At 42.3% G+C, this 17402-nt stretch overlaps 1 long non-coding RNA gene across 1 annotated transcript in view; it reads right to left on the minus strand.

The window, feature by feature from the left end:
• Positions 1-17402, minus strand: part of LOC126996685 (uncharacterized) — a 50785-nt gene that overhangs the window by 32413 nt on the left and 970 nt on the right. The gene's annotated exons all lie outside the window — the stretch shown is intronic.

The following is a 17402-nucleotide window of genomic DNA, read 5'->3' on the forward strand; positions in this document are numbered from 1 at the left end:
AGACAAAGAACAAGGGAGCAGAAGCATGAGCATAAAAAAAGAAAATAGACGGAAAGACAAAAACAAAAGAAAACAAAACAAAATAAAGAAGAGCAAGGAAAGGAAAGAAAGAAGAATAAGTTGGCAGATGTAGGAAATAAAAAGACGAAATGGAGAGGATGATATGAGGACGCGGAGGGTAGTTGTTTTGTTAAGGACTCCCCGGCAGCTCATCCCTCCGGCTTGTCCCCGTCGGTGCTCGGAAAGAAAGTATCAGGAAAAAAAAGTAACGAAGAAAAGAAACAATTTTTGCTTGGAAATAAAGTATCAGAAAAAAAAATAACAATACTATTTTTATTTAGGAAAGAAAGTAACAGTGGTGAGGAGATGGCCGAGAGGAGGGGGGAGGGAGAGGAGAAGTGGAGAGAGAAAAACCGAGAAGGAGGAGGAGGAGGAGAGGGAGAAAGCGTTGAGGGAGAAGAGTCGAGGAGAAAAGAAGAGATGTGTGGAACGAGGATCAAATAGGAGAAGGAGAGGAGGGGAGGGAAGGGGAGAAGCTGTGGGAGAAGGAACATCGAGGAGGAGGAGGAGGAGGAGGAGGGGAGGGGGAGGAAATGTGGAAGAAGAAAGATCGAGGGGAAGGAGGGGAACAGGAGGAGATGTGTAAGAAGAAGGTTCGAGGAGGAGAAGGGGAAGAGGAGATGATAGGGGAAGAGAAATCGAGGAGGTGGAGGAGGAGAAGAAAGGGAGATGTGGAAGAAGGAACGAGGAGGAGGCGAGGAGAGAAGAGAAGATGATAGGGGAAGAAAGATCAAGGAGGAGAAGGGGAAGGGAGAGAAATGTTGGAGGAGGAGGAGGATCGAGAGGAGGGGAAGGGAGGAGATATTGGAGAAGAGGGATCGGGGAGGTGGAGAGAAAGAGAAGATGTGGGAGAAGAGAGATCGAGGAGGAGGAAGCAGAAGGAAAGGTATGTTGGAAGAAAGATCAAGGAGGAAGAATACAATGGAGACAGAGTTAAGCAGAAAGATCAAGGAGGAAGAGTATAATGGAGAGAGAGTTAAGGTGGGGAGGAGGTAAATGAGAAGAGGCATACAGGGATGAAAAGAGTTGGGACAAGAGGGAAAAAAAAGGTTTGGAAGGAGGAAAGGCGGAAGAAGAAAGGAGGAGGAAGAGGTGTGCAAAAAGATGATTTGAAGGGAAAAGGAAATATAAGGATGTAAAAGGAACAGAAGGAAGATGATTAGAGGAAGAAAAAGAGAAGAAGGTGTGAAAAGAAGACTTGAGAAGGAAAAGGGTGTTAAAAAGAGATATGTGGAAGAAGAAGAAGGAAGAAAAGTAGGAGTATAGGAAGGAAAAGAAGCGAGAGATGGCGGAAAAAAAGAAAAGAAGGGGAAAAATGGATTGGAATATGAAAAGAGGAGACAGGAATGAGGCAGGGACAGAAAGAGGGATGGCCGGAAACACAATCAGGAGGTTGGACGGCAGGATGGACTGGAGGATCGTACTGAAGGACAGGATACACTAGCGGAAATTATCGTGGTGAATTATTTTTACAGCAAAGATGGCGCCTCAAGAGTAAAAATAAGATATGAAAAAGTTCACTGATCATTGACAAGACACATTAGCAGGTCGACTGATCAACTGACTTGCCTGATGACAAAAAAAAATGGGTTTCTTCTCATCTCTTTTACCTGCAAATTTCTCAATATTTGGCCCCATAAATGAATGACTCTATCCTTCAATATTTGGAGAGCTTCTGCACAAATTTGTGATCCTCGATGGTCATGATATTGCCAATATTATCCATTAACCTTATAACGTGTTTTGATTTGATTAGCGCTAAGCATAGTTTTTATCATAATGACATTACATTTTGTCGATCTTATAAAAATCATGAATGTTTCAATTATGCATTTCTTTACAATTTGTTATTTACCGTGCTCTAGGTCGAGTCTTATTACGATAACTGTCTCTTTCTATTTTTTCACAACACTGAGGAGTCAGTATTAGAGCTGGTTGATTAAAAATAACGTGTGTGTGTGTGTGTGTGTGTGTGTGTGTGTGTGTGTGTGTGTGTGTGTGTGTGTGTGTGTGTGTGTGTGTGTGTGTGTGTGTGTGTGTGTGTGTGTGTGTGTGTGTGTGTGTGTGTGTGTGTGTGTGTGTGTGTGTGTGTGTGTGTGTGTGTGTGTGTGTGTGTGTGTGTGTGTGTGTGTGTGTGTGAGTGTGTGTGTGTGTGTGTGTGTGTGTGTGTGTGTGTGTGTGTTATGCATAGTTGCTAATCGTTTCTTCTGCAGTACATAATATCTGAAAATAACATATACAAAGTCTTTTTTTCTGTGATCTTTCAGAGTTATCTGCATTGTGAGGGTTTGCATGCCTCGGCCTGCACGCCAGACATACTCAAGTCGTAATGTTTTCTTCATGAGGTCTCCTGGCCCCGAGGCTGGCCACCTTGCTCACGAAATGAAACAAGACAAAAAGACTGAGCGACGCAAATGGTATTAATGACATTCCGCCCTGGTGAGCTAAAAAATACGAAAGCGAAAAACGTTGAAACAGGAAGACGAGAATAAGAGGAGAGGAAGTCCACACAGCTTTTTATTTATCATAATTTAATTATCTCTCTCTCTCTCTCTCTCTCTCTCTATACGTATATATAACAAAGAGCAAAGACGAGAGGATATTACATCGTTCTAACTCAGGCTTCATGCAAAAACTAATGAAATATTGCAAATGAAATCCAGAATAATGTTAAAAAAAGTAGCACCGTAAGTATAATCATATATTCAAGTTATTGCATGTGGATTGATTTAAAATATAACCAGATAAAAAAAACATTAGGTGGCTTAATTTAATATTCGTTCCAGTTTGCTTGATTGAACGATTCTTAATACATCATGTCCTTAATTACTCACGTCGTGTGCGTAAAAATGTAGCTAACCCGTATTCAGACACGGGCCCGAGCTGAGCAAAAAGGGAATCAAGGAAATGCTACAACGTGATGGTAGAGATCATTCACCCTTCAGAGTCAATAAATTAAGCGTTCGTTTATGCACTAGACAAAAATCATGACTCAAGCCAATATTTCTCTTATAAAAACATATGATCTAAATTTAGTGTTCGTGTTATGCACTAGACAAAAATCGTGACTCAAGCCAATATTTTTCTTATTAAAATATATGAGCAGAGGGGCATAAGAAATGAAGCAACCCTAATATAAATACACAATAAAAACGTGTGGCAGTATCTAAACCGAAGCAAACAACACAAAATTACTAGTGTTATCATTTACAGCAGTACATGGCCCACACAGAGTTACCCCCATTAAAAACAATAAGAAATAGGGCGACGATATATCACAGAACCAATGAAGCGCTGATTGTTCCCTCCAAATTAACACACACAATCGAAGAGTCAAAGACGCAGCCAACATGACATTAAGTGGACTGAACAACGCAAAATACGCCATCTGTTACAGCATTTCAGCCATCCAATACAACAATCCACAATTTTGCTCCGGACCATTTTTTTTTTTTTTTTTTTTTTTACAGAAAGGGGGTAGTTCAAGGGCGCCAAAAGATAACAGTAAAAAAGACCAGTTTCTGTTTTTCATTTTGTTTTATTTTATTATTTTTTTACAGAAAGGAGGTAGTTCAAGGGCACCAAAAAATAACATTAAAAAAGAAGCCCGCACTGGCGCTGCTCCGGTAAAGAGTGTTAAAGTTGAAGATTCGAAAAGAGTGGCCAGACTGCACCGTTGCCAAATTATCGTACTCAGAGCATAGTGTTTACCGGCTTCTAATGCATAACTATTGCCAAAAAAACATCATATTTTAACTATTTTAATTACATCTACAAATTAAACTTGTTATTGGGCATCAGGAAACCGTTTTGGGGTGGGAAATCGGTAAATATCAGAGGCTGAGAACGACAATTTGTTAACGTTGGGCCAGAGTCATTTGGGGGGGTGTCCTGATACTCCCCTCTCAAAGTTCAAGGATAAAAGCGCAGCAAACATCGTAATACTTCAGCAACGCACTCTATTAAAAAGATAAAATGAAACTACCACTCATTTTGCATTTCAACGACACATTACAAATTCTATACACTGGGTCGGCTGTTAGTCTAGCCGTGAGGTAAGGAAGTAAGGGCATTATACTGAAAAAACAATAAAAAACAACTACTCATTTAACATTTCAACGACACATTACAAACTCAACACAGGGTCAGCAGCTACGTCAAACCCAGGGCAAGAAAGTGGCGGCAGTATATTGAAAAATAAAAACAATGAAAACAATCACTCATTTAGCACTCAACGACACCTTACGAATAGATTTTGGACCATAAGTTACGTCAAACCCTGAGGTACCGAAGCAGCCGCACTATTAAAAAGTCAGACAAAATACAGTAAAAAATAACCCCTCATTTAGAATTTCAAAGACTCATGGCGACTATACGCGGTTCTTTTATTTACGTTTCCCCTTGAGCTGCTTCCTTTACTGTAAAAAGAAACACTGGGTCGAATGTTGCGTAAACCCCTGAAGTAACAAAGTAGCAGCAGTGAGGCGTGGAGCAGCACATCGGCGTTACTTGTCGAATAATAATCATCAACTCATCACTAACACAGCAGAGAAAGGGAGCCACCCCTGAGAAACTCGGGCTTCCCTTCAGTGATATTAACATTTCGTGCAGAGCGTGGCTTTATGCATGATATTGGTTTCCCTTAAAGAGACACCACCTACGAGGTACCCATAGGAGTCAGCTGCTTCGGAATATCCACAGAACTCGAACTCGTAACAAGATATTCATTATTCATTCAGTAATAACGAAATCAGGAGGAGCCAAAGGAATTCATCTCGGGTCACTCTAAAGGAAGGAAATTGAACTAAGCATTTGACATCACTTAAGAAGATGTTATTATAATCGTTGCAGATATTCCTTGCACTGAACCCAAAGACAGAATACGTTTGCAATGATGTTCAACCTTAGCACAGATGAAACTGGAGGGACAGGCTCGATTTTCCATTAATTGTACAAAACGCAAATTCATGTATTTATTCTCTCTCTCTCTCTCTCTCTCTCTCTCTCTCTCTCTCTCTATCTTCTATTTTAATTACAGGAAATCTATTAACCTCTCCTCCTTTCTAACATTCTGAATACCAAGATATCCACTGCCGTCCACGTGAGAGGCAGCTGCTCATTCTACTGCCCCGTGCTCGCCTCCCCTAGCAACTTCATCATGCATTTCACTTCAACAATTAATGTCGTTGTTCGCGGCCAGAACACGACATGGCAGTAACATGATCCGTTTTTCGCTCGGTTAAGTATTCAGGAACTTGGTATAATTATGACTTTATAGTATTCCATTTTCAAAGTATCTCAGCTACTACAATTATAAAGATCGATGTAATAGATTCACTGCAGCGTGTCCACAATTGTATAGATTAAGGAAAACAATAAGGAAACTCTAATAAGCCGAAAAAATACTTTCATACAATATCTTTCGCTATTTAATATAAACACAACATGAATCGTTCCATAAGGATTACGTTTCGTTGATGGCAGGCTCACACGACTAACCCAGCAATCTGAAGGCGTGATATCACAAGATTTAAGCAGCACAGGTGACGGAAGATACACAAAGTTATGAATAGTTTATTTGTATTTCAGCTAAGCCTGACTTGGTATACAACTTTCATTTTAGACATTTATGAGCCACTTCGACTTCCGGCATTCCACTATCACTTTAAACACTTCGTCTGTTCACAAGAGATCCTCCAACATGAATACCCGTAACCTTTTCGCCACACACGCTTCTCCCCTCCGTCCCACATCTACACCACATCTGAAACAACTCGCCACACTGTCAATCAACTGCAGCATTGGACAGCACATTCTTATACTTTTAACATTTTCCAAACTACACTCCTCAAAATTAAAACACCCTTACTGACATCTACGTTTTGCATTCCCAGTCCTTACTTGCAAAACCTATCCCATTACTCTGGCCCGTCAGATTCCTAGCTCTGTATTTCCACTCCTCTCACCTGCCCGCAACACCAAATCAACCCCCGCCACAAGAGTTACTGGTACCTGTCCCGCTCTATTGACCTTCCACCGTTTCATTGCCGCCACCTGCATCGATAGCATTTTACGGAGAATCAGCCCATTAACAGAAAGTGCTAATTTTCCAGTCGGTAAAGGAAGAGAATGTTAGTTTTTTGTTTTCCTCTCCAGTTTATGGCACCAAAATTAGGTAATCTGTGCTGAATGTGGGAGGATGGGATGGATAAAAAAAACATAGCAGAAAACATATAATCTCGATAACTAATAAAAACAATCAAATTCGCTCTTCTCTTCCTCTCTCTCTCTCTCTCTCTCTCTCTCTCTCTCTCTCTCTCTCTCCAGTAACCAAGCCCTAATGAACCAACAGTTGGGTTTCAATATTTCACTTTTTTCCTCCACCACCACCAAGCGAAAAGAGCGTTTTATAATTATGTTCATTTGTGGGTTCTCATGTCATTAGCGCGAGGCGGGAATAATTAAACTTACTCGGCATTACGCAGGAGGACGAGTGTGTGTTTTTCTAGACAAATGCCGTTTTCGTATTTCTCTTCTATCAAGCTCTTCATTATGGGAACGCCCTCTCGAAATATTAAATTTTATAAGTTATGTATACGTCGATTTCGGTGTGTGTGTCTTTGTGTGTGTGTGTGTGTGTGTGTGTGTGTGTGTGTGTGTTTTCTCTCTCTCTCTCTCTCTCTCTCACTCTCACTCTCTCTCTCTCTCTCGCCCTGCACTCAAAAATATTTCTCCATGCATTCGTCACATTATAACCCGATCCTCCTCCTCGTCCTCCTCCTCGTCCTCCTCCTCCTCCTCCTCCTCCTCCTCGTCCTCTTTTTTTTTCCTCTTCTCTTTTCTAACATGGCGAAAATCCGAGGGAGGAGCAAATTCTTTCGCAGCGGGAATGAGTTCAATACATTTTTTTCCCTTTCTCTCTTGCATGTATTCTCGGTTAATTACCCCCTCCTTCAGCGTCGCTTGCTTCCTTATCTCCCTCACTCCTTTGTCCCTCGCTCACGCTTAACGGGCTGATAGCATTGCCGGCAGCACTCACAGAAAAGCGTTATCACTTCCCCCTCCGCCTCATCTCGCCTTCGCTCTTTCCCTCCAATTCTGTCTTCTCACTTCCTCTCCGTCATTCTTAACTTTACTTCTCTCTCCCTCTCTCTCGTTTTTATTGCTCCTCGCTTCTGGGTAACGAAGAGCGGACTTAGCCTCAACGTAGCAACCCTTTTGTACGGCGTCTCCGGCAAAGGAATAAAAAATGGTTATGTTAAGTTTAAGCCTCTGTTCTCTTCCCTGGCTTTCCTCTCACCCATAGCAGGAGGCCTTAGCACACCTCTATTACCTTCTTTGCTCTTTTTAATGCCGCACCTTTCACCCTCACCCTCTACTCGGTTCAGTTTTATGTCCTCTGTTCTTATTCCGTATCGCCCCTTAGCTTTCTTGTTAACATCACCCTTTTTCATCCCCCCTGCCTTTAGGAATATGGTATGCTCGTGTACTTTATTTCTATGATCCGATAGATAAATGACAAAACGTAAATCAGCCTTCCATTCTCCCTCCCCGTTTAATCTTGGCCATAAGGTTTAAGTTGGATACATTCAAGTTCAAGATGGAAATGCGAAAGAATTGGTTCACGAAAATAGTGGTGGACGAGTGGAGCAAGGTGAGTAGGTATGTAGTTGAGACAAACACAAATGAACGCTTTGAAAGACAAGTTAGATGTGTTCATGGATGAAAAGGGACATGATGAATGACCCACTCTCAGGAGCCGCCATGTGTAGGCCGTCTGGCTCCTCTTATAGTCTCGTTATATCCTTGTGCAGCCCATGTTTGTTTGTTGTTAAGCGCACCCCATCGGCCAAGATAAATAGAAACATCACGAATCTCAGTTCCCACCCCTATTCCCTTTCATTTTTTCACTCTCCCCAACTGCCACCTCTACCTGCCCTAATGTTCCTTCCCGCCCCCTGCCTCCTCCCGTCCATCCATTCCCGTCACCACCGCCCAGTCCTCAGCCTTCCTCCATCCTCTTTCCTCCTTCTAGCCCTTAATCACACCCTCGTTTCTTCCTCCCCCAGCCCTGACCCCAAAAGTTCAGCCTACCTCGCTTACGTCCATAATTTAACTCGTGTTCTGCTTTTCCATTTCCTTCCGCTCTCGCGCATTCTCCCTTCTTCCTGCCTCTCATTTTTTTCTACCATTCCAGATTTCCTTCGTCATATTTCTCTGCTCGTTCTCTTCTTCCTTATTCTTCCTTCCTATTTCTCTTCCCTTATATGTTTCTCGCTTCTCTCTCTCTCTCTCTCTCTCTTCAACCCTTCCTTCTCTTAACCTTTCCTACCCTCTTCCATCTCTATTTTTTCCTTGTCCTCCTCTCTCCTTCCTTACCTTCGGGGCGTTGCTGACTTAAAGAACAAGAGGGAAACACATTCCTCTTGTATATTCGAACCCTTCCTTCATATGTTTTTTTTTTCACTCGCTATCTTGTTTCATGACTAACACACATTGCCTCCATGCCCCTTCCCCCTTATCGCTCTCCGCCCTTTTCTCTTTGGTATCTATATCGCTCTGTCTACGATCCTCCCCTATTACCTATTATTCCTCTCATTTCTCCTCGGATTTTACTGACTATTGTGTTTTTCCTACATTCCTCTTTCCTATTACAATCCCAACCAATATATGTACCACTACCACGACCACCACAACCACCACCATCACCACCAACACAACACGCCACACCAACCTACACATATGCAACACACACACACACACAAAAAAAATCAGCCTGCAGATATATTTTTCCTTTACTTTTTTTACTGATACACCTGTTGCTGCTGCTGTGTTTTATTTTTTAGTATCGATATTCCCTACTTCGAAAATGTTCCATGACCAAAACACAAAAATAGAGAGAATACCTTAAAATGCCTTCAGATTTAGCGTAGAAAGAAGAGATTCGAGCAACTACTTTCCCGGTATTTTGAGAGAGAGAGAGAGAGAGAGAGAGAGAGAGAGAGAGAGAGAGAGAGAGAGAGAGAGAGAGAGAGAGAGAAACATGAACAATAAAAAGATTAGTTAGTTGAATATAAATACATGCAGTTGAATAAATCAGTAAATGCAGAACATATGGAGGCTATGAAAATAATTAAGAGCTGAAAGAAAGGATCGAAGAAGCAGAAAAAATAAAGTAAAATGGAAAAATAATAACGAAGGAAATAAAGGAGAAAAGAAGGACAAAGGTGGTAAGGATGGAAGAAAGGAAGAATAAAAGGGAAAAATGAGGGGAGGAAGGGAGGAAGGAAAAAAGGCAAGAAGAAAAGAAGGGAGAAAGGAAGGGAGAGAGGGGGAAAGAAAGAATGAGGGAAGGAAATTCGGATGAAAGGATCAAATTCGAGGAAAAAATTACCGGGAAATGGAGAATAGAAGGCTGAGGGTTGGAGGGAAGAAAAAATAAAGGGAGGAAAAAATGTACAGGCGTCGTTTAAAACTTCTCTCTCTCTCTCTCTCTCTCTCTCTCTCTCTCTCACTGAGCGTTGTCCTCTCAATATTTTCCCTGGTACTACCTGTGAGCAATCCATCACCTTCCCTGACAACACGGAGACTGGCGGCGCTTCAAAATAGGATCTCCTGTTGGTGATGAGCGCGACAACTGTCAGTTTTGCGCTAGAGCACAAATAGTCCTCAAAATGTCTACGCGGTTAATGGCAAGCTTCCACCTTGACGTCTACAAATGGGCAGACTGTAACACAACCTTTCATGTTAAATAACATAAGATTGTCTTGCGAATTTTTTTCGAATGTTGTTCACTTCTATCTTTTCTAATAAGATAAATATGGACTCACCTTAAGTACGCATTCCCGCTTTGAAACTTAAATTATGCATTTGGCATCTTGTGATTCGATGAAAAGGAGGCGAGCTATCAATGTAATAGACGAGCTCACTCTGGATCTGAATTACTGTGATCAGAAGAAAAAGAATCCAATACTCTTTACAGCTTCATCGGGAGCGTTATGAGCTTTGTTTGTCATACAAATACTTGCGTAGTGGTCAACACTATCTCAGCACCATACGTCCACACATGCATATGACTATACTCACTGCCGCCCACTCGTTGTGCAGGCTGGACTCCTCCCGTATCAAGATTTATAATCTGAGCACGCAAACACTTTATTCCGAGTGTCGTTAGGCTGTGGAACATGCTTTTCAATGCTATCGAGAGCACTCAAAATGGCCTGTCTTTAAAATTCGATAGCTTACTGCTCGAGCTTCTCGACACCTCATACAACGAGTGTGGTCCCGTGTTTCTCACGCCGCTGCATGCCGTGTACGAATGTTAACTTCCGTCAGCAAGGCCGCCAAATGCGGTGTCTTGCTAGGTTTCATCTCACGTGGCCCAAAAGATAAGTGACTACGGGATAAAAAACAATCATCCACACCCACCCACCCACCCATCCACACCCACACCCAAACCCACACACACACACACACACACACACACACACATTTACATAAACACACGCGAGCGCGCGCGCCCACGCATGCACACACACTGCTATAGAGTCAAAGAGATTAAAAGTAATACTAATTAATTTGAAAATTGACAGGCAAACAGAGGAGCCGATGCCAAATATATACTGTTATCTAAATTACGTAAATGCGTCACTGATTTCTGCAATTAGTTGCCTCAAAACATGATAATTATTTCTCTCTCTCTCTCTCTCTCTCTCTCTCTCTCTCGTTCTCGTTCTATTTTTTTTCTGTAATCACATTCTTTGCTCTGTCTGTCAAACTACCCACCAGCCCACCCACTTGAATCCACCAGAAAAACAACACCAAAATATATATATAAAAAAAAAAAACGCCGATATTCACGCCTGGTTAACCTTTAAAACTAACACTGAGTGATAGCCCAAACTTGTTTTTTTCAATATCCTGCCTAAATTTAACCCTTGTCGTGAACGGATCATCAGAAAACAAGTGTGGTGGCTGTGGTAGTGGTGGTGGTGGTGGTGGTGGTAGGAATGGTAATGAGAAAGGGTGATACATGGTTGGTAGTTAGGAAGGAGAGTGTTTCGGTACATATGTTGCGTAACGTACAACACCATCGCCTAAAAGGAACTCCAATAATTTATCAGCACCACCACAGCCACACCACCACACAACTCTCAGCAACAAAACAATAATTTATCAGCACCACCACCACCACCACACCACCACACAACTCTCAGCAACAAAACAGGTACACATTAGCATCTGTCAAGAAGAAAACAATGGTAATGGTGGTGATTAGCTATTTTTACGTCTTCACCACCACCGCTAACAATAACGCTACCACCACCACCACTGTTCTATCCGCAGCCAAAGAGCGCTAATTAAGTCGGATAAGAGTAGTGCTGTTTCGTCGCCTTTACTCACCTCGCTAATCACTGCCTCGGGACAACTGCTCACTTCCACGGAAATAACACGTGTCGCTAATTAGGATTCGTTGTTATTAATTTGCGGAACCCCCGTGCGACAGAGCGGAGAGGTAAAGAAACTGAAACGTAATTGACTTGTTCGTCCGTGCTTCACCAACATGGATAGTGGCTACCCGAAAAGATAACACAAATGGAAACTATGAACTATTACCACACAAGTCCAGTAACATCAAAAAGACTTCTATAAATAAAGAAAAAAAACAGGCCACATCATCATCTACAGGCATATTAATCCAGAGTAGAACAAAAGATTTTCCAGTAAGTTCTCCTACTCTGTCTGATGTTAGTGTGCTTTATCATGTTACGTTATGCACTGTGACTTAAAGTGTGTGTGTGTGTGTGTGTGTGTGTGTGTGTGTGTGTGTGTGTGTGTGTGTGTGTGTGTGTGTGTGTGTGTGTGTGTGTGTGTGTGTGTGTGTGTGTGTGTGTGCGTGTGTGTGTGTGTGTGCTGTAAAAGAAAAAGAAAAGAAAAATGCTCCCCAAAAAGGAATTTCTACCGTTTTTTTCTCTTTTTCGGAAAACATTTTTTCAACGCATCAAATGTGTGGCACAAGCATATCAAAAGCGGTATCAGCGCGGATGTATTTTTATTCCTTTTTGTTTATTGTATTTGTTCAGCTGCCGTTGTGCATGGTGAGAGAGACCCACACCGCCAACCTCGCTCCCCGGTATTACAAACAGTTAAGCTTGAACCCGAAAACAAAGAAAATAAAAAGATAAATAAATTACATATGCTAGCAGAGAGCCATCATGATTCCCTGGCTCGGTTAGGCTTCATAATTTCACGCGTGGAGAGTCATGAGATATAAAAGAGAAAAATGCGGTTAAATAAACAGAGCATCCAGAGCACTTTTTACGTACACATTTCTTTCCTCCCTGATGTGTGGAGCAGATGTACGCACATACGTAAAAGATAACAAAAATATGAATAATAGAAGGCAACCCAAAAGGCGTGACGAGAAAAATAAAGCTGCTACAGGACTTCGGCAGGACAAAACTCAAAACTTTAAAAATGCAAAGAGCAGGAACATGTAGCTCTTTAAAATAATATCGAGAGAGATAGAGATAGAGAGAGAGAGAGAGAGAGAGAGAGAGAGAGAGAGAGAGAGAGAGAGAGAAATAGGCCATTCGGAAGCGTTGGTTTTCAGAGTTCTTGATGGAGCAACAAAGGAGCGTGAGGGATAACGAAGTCGATACGGATTTTCCCATGCGAGTGAATAAATATTGGATTGCTTTGTCCACTACTGCTTCGTCTCTCCTCCCTCCTCCTCCTCCTCCTCCTCCTCCTCCTCCTCCTCCTCCTCCTCCTCCTCCTCCTCCTCCTCCTACTCCTCCTCCTCCTCCTCCTCCTCCTCGTCCTCCTCCTCCTCCTCCTCCTCCTCCTCCTCCTCTTTTTCTTTCTTGAAGAAGCTATGTGGCGATGAAGGTGCAGCCTTTAGAGATGAGTGGAATCACTAAATTGTACTTGTTCCGTGATGACGTCCTTCACTTAAATGCCGTCGGATCAGCACGTCTTGGAAGACTGCTTAACGAGGCAATTGGTAGTTACTGGATGAAAAAAAACTACATTCGAGGGAGGGGCCCCGGCAGCCATTAACTAGTCAAGCCGTAGCCTCTAAGCGACACAAAAGAACGAATGCGAACAGAAACACGATAAGAAGACGAACTACTGCAACACGAAACAAGAAGAGTCACATCTCTGTCCTGTACACAGAAGTGCTCAGCCTAATACCCAATAGGGACGAACTTAGTGGATGACCACAGAGATCAAAAGGGCAATAAGCGTAAATAAGATGGATCATAACCTGATGAAAGGAAATGACACCGCCGAAACTCGTGTACAGTATCAAAATAGCCTCAGATCTTGTCGTACTCTCATTTGGACTAGTAAACGCAACTACGGAAAATAAATAGCGCGCGAAGCCAAGAACAATCCAAAAAAGTCATTTCACGTACATCAGAACAAAAAGATAAAATCAACATTGGCCCTCTGACAAACGATATCGGATCATTAACCCAGGACAGTAAACAAATTGCCAGAATCCTCAACAGTAATTTTGCGTCCGTATTTACGATCGAGGATATAGAAACTATACCCGAAGGACCTGTTCCTGCGAGGGGGATGACTAAGATGTGAAAGAGTACTTGGACAAGCTCGACACGATCAAGTCAACGGGACCTGACAACTTGTCCCCACGGTTGTTGACAGAACCCAAAAAGCAAATACTGCAGCTCCACACAAGCATATTTAACACGTCGATACAACTGAACAAAGTACTTGAATAATGGAAAATGGCGAACGTAACACTGATTTACAGAAAAGGAGAAAAGAACGTTGCCCTAAACTACAGGCCTGTAAGTTTAACATCAGCGGCAGGCAAAATCCTCGACAAGATTATTAGTGATAAACTTGTCAATTTTCTAAAACAAAATAATATAATTTCTGGCACCCAACACGGTTTCCGAAATAATCGTTCACGCTTAACGAATCTAATGGAATTCCTCCAAATTGTTTATGAAAACTGATATAGTCAACATCATTGGTCAGTTAATCAATCAGTCAGTCAGGCGGACGGGCAACTGAATTCAGTCAGGTGAAAAGTCGATCATTGAGCAACAGAATCAGTAAGTCAATCTCACTGCCAGCCAAGTTACACCGAGGGTTCTGTTACACACACACACACAATAATACACACACAATAATAATAATAATAATAATAACACACAATAATAATAATAATAATAACACAAAGGAATAATAAAAATAACAATAACACAGAGTAATAAATCACAGTCCCCGTGTACTCCCAACTCTTTCATCTTTACTCTCTGCTCTCTCCCCCTCTCTACCCGTCCCACTCACTCTCCACCCCTCCCTCCCACCATCCCCTCCACCCTTAACTGCATACACACACACCATTACACAAATGACCCAAGAAAACAAGGGAAACAAGAGTAAACACCCAGGCGCGTCTCCACAATACAAACACCATTATCTTCCCTCGACTGCCAACTGGTGACAAACGACTTCTCTCTCCTCCACCTCCTCTTCCTCCTCCACCTCCGCCATCACGGTCGCCGCCGCCTCCGCCACCACCGCTGCAGTGTTTCGCCAAATAATGCAACACGTGGGACAGGAGTGACACAAACAAGACAGCTCCATCCGCCGAGGCAGGGAAGTCACGAGAGGTGGGGGAAGGACGCTGAGGGAGTGTACAGTACGTAGGTTTGTTAGTGTGGGGAGACGGTCATCCCTCACCCATGACAACCCACCCACCCCACCACACACACAGACAGATTGAACATGCATGAAATGTGTGTGTGTGTGTGTGTGTGTGTGTGTGTGTGTGTGTGTGTGTGTGTGTGTGTGTGTGTGTGTGTGTGTGTGTGTGTGTGTGTGTGTGTGTGTGTGTGTGTGTGTGTGTTTCTGCGGAGACAATTTCTCTTTTCCATTTCCTCTGAGAACCGATACCACCAACACTAATTCCACTTTTCTTACCACGAGATTTTTTCCTGCCTTGTCAAATTAGTTCTACTGTTTCTCTTCTCTCTTTCCTTTTTCTATTTCTTTTTTTTAATTTCTCTGCAGTTTCAGAGAGTTGGGAGACACGTTACGATAAATGAGACTGTGTGTGTGTGTGTGTGTGTGTGTGTGTGTGTGTGTGTGTGTGTGTGTGTGTGTGTGTGTGTGTGTGTGTGTGTGTGTGTGTGTGTGTGTGTGTGTGAGGCAGGAGGCGTATCAAATATTCATTGCCACCAGCCAATCTCTTGCAGGCCGTTTCCATCAACACATTTCCGATTATCCTTCTCACTATCTCTCCCGCTTTCCTTCCTTTCTTCAATCCTTCCTTTCTTACATTCCTCCTTCCCTTCTTTCCTCCACTATGTTAGATATCTTTCTTTACTTCCATCCTTTCTTTCCTCTTCCTCTCCTCTTCTTTAGTTTTATTTATCTTTCAGTTTTCTTGACAAACTTTCTTTTCCTTACATTGAATATATTTTTGTCGATCCACCAAGAGGAAAGAAGAAAAGGTTTTGTTGGTATTGGTGGTGGTGGTGGGGATGGTGGTGGTGGTGGTGGTGGTGTTCCGGCTGAGTGTTTATTCCTGCGTTGTAAACAGTTTGCTTTTGAATGAATAATAAAGAAGGAACACACTCGTTCCCTTCCCAATATAACGTACTTCAAATGGTTCCACGAATCGTAATAACTCTCTCTCTCTCTCTCTCTCTCTCTCCGTTTTAAAATAAATAAAATCAATTGAAACATCGCCTTTCATTCATTCCTCGGCACGAATCACACCCACATACACAACACACACACACACACACACACACACACACACACACACACACACACACACACACACACACACACACACACGTTGTATCACACAGCCCTGTTCCCAGAAAGATATTTCGAAATGTCAACACTTCTCTCGTTCTCAAAATGTGAAACATGAGCATTTTCTTTTATCTAAAGGCCAATGGAAACGTTACCTTTGAGCAATAAAATAACCCTTTCAACTTGATATTTAGAAAGTTTGTTGAAAATACTGAAAGGTAACTGTTCATATTCAAACCATATATAAAAGAAGTTTTTAATTACGTTCCGCTCACGAAGCAGTATAATTTCGCTATTAATATCATTACTCAAGTTTTTAGTTTTTTTTAGGTAACTTGTATGTACGTTATAACTGAAAATTGTGTCCACGACATTTAAGGATGTTCATTATCCGACCACCTACCGATGCACCCTCCCGATGGCGGATGGGATGGCTGGTGATGTGGCACTAAGAAAATCCAGTGTCTTGGTTGCAAAATATCTTAACGGTGCAATCAAGTTATGAATTATTATTAGGACGGAGATAAATACGATTAATAGAGAAGGAAATCCAACCTTGTAAAATGAGCCATCTCTTCCTGAATCTATATTCCGTGATAACAAGACTCCAACATGGTAGCTATACATTGGCCATCAGGTGACGGCAAACTTTAATAGTGACTCCTTTTGAGCCGGTCTTTCATCTCTCTCTCTCTCTCTCTCTCTCTCTCTCTCTCTCTCTCTGCAGTATTCCCCGTGCATACCTACACAGCCTCTTCAAAAGTCAGCCCATCACTTTGTTCCTCCCTCCCCGCCCACTCTTGCTTCCTTCCTTTCCTCATTCTCCGTCTCTCCCTCGTCTCATTTTCTCGTCTCCCTCTCCACTCATTCCTCTTCCTCCTCCTCTTTCTCCTCAAATTCTGCCTCCCGCGCTCCTCTTCACTACAACAATTATTTCTCAAAACCTCTGTAACTTTTTCTCTGCATTGCACGATTATTACTCTTCCTCCTTTCAGCTTATCTTTACTTACGAGTCTCTTATTTTTAAACAACTTTCTCCTTTCCTCTCATTGCCACCGTCGCTGCCGCCACCGCCGTCTCCACCGCCGCCACAGCCTCCTCCTCCTCCTCCTCCTCCTCCTCCTCGTCTTCCTCTTTCTCTCCTTCCTTATCCTCGTCCTTTTTTCCTCTCAAGTACGTGCATGCAAATTTAAACTTCCTATTGTGTCTGAACATTTTCTACCCACTGATGTGTGTGTGTGTGTGTGTGTGTGTGTGAGTGCTTTCTTTCATTACTTTAAGATTCTCTCTCTCTCTCTCTCTCTCTCTCTCTCTCTCTCTCTACTGATCTTATCCACCAAAAACCTTTCCAAAAGTTTTAATAAAATTTGAATGAACGATTATGAAGCAGCACAACATATTGTTTTAAGCTAGACACCTTTTATTTCTCAATATGTTGTTTTATAATTTAACTTTCAGTACCGCGAATACGAAATATGTGGGCATTGTGAATGTGTGTGTGTGTGTGTGTGTGTGTGTGTGTGTGTGTGTGTGTG

Source organism: Eriocheir sinensis, chromosome 10 (genome assembly GCF_024679095.1).
Source record: "Eriocheir sinensis breed Jianghai 21 chromosome 10, ASM2467909v1, whole genome shotgun sequence".
Classification (NCBI taxonomy): Eukaryota; Metazoa; Arthropoda; class Malacostraca; order Decapoda; family Varunidae; genus Eriocheir; species Eriocheir sinensis.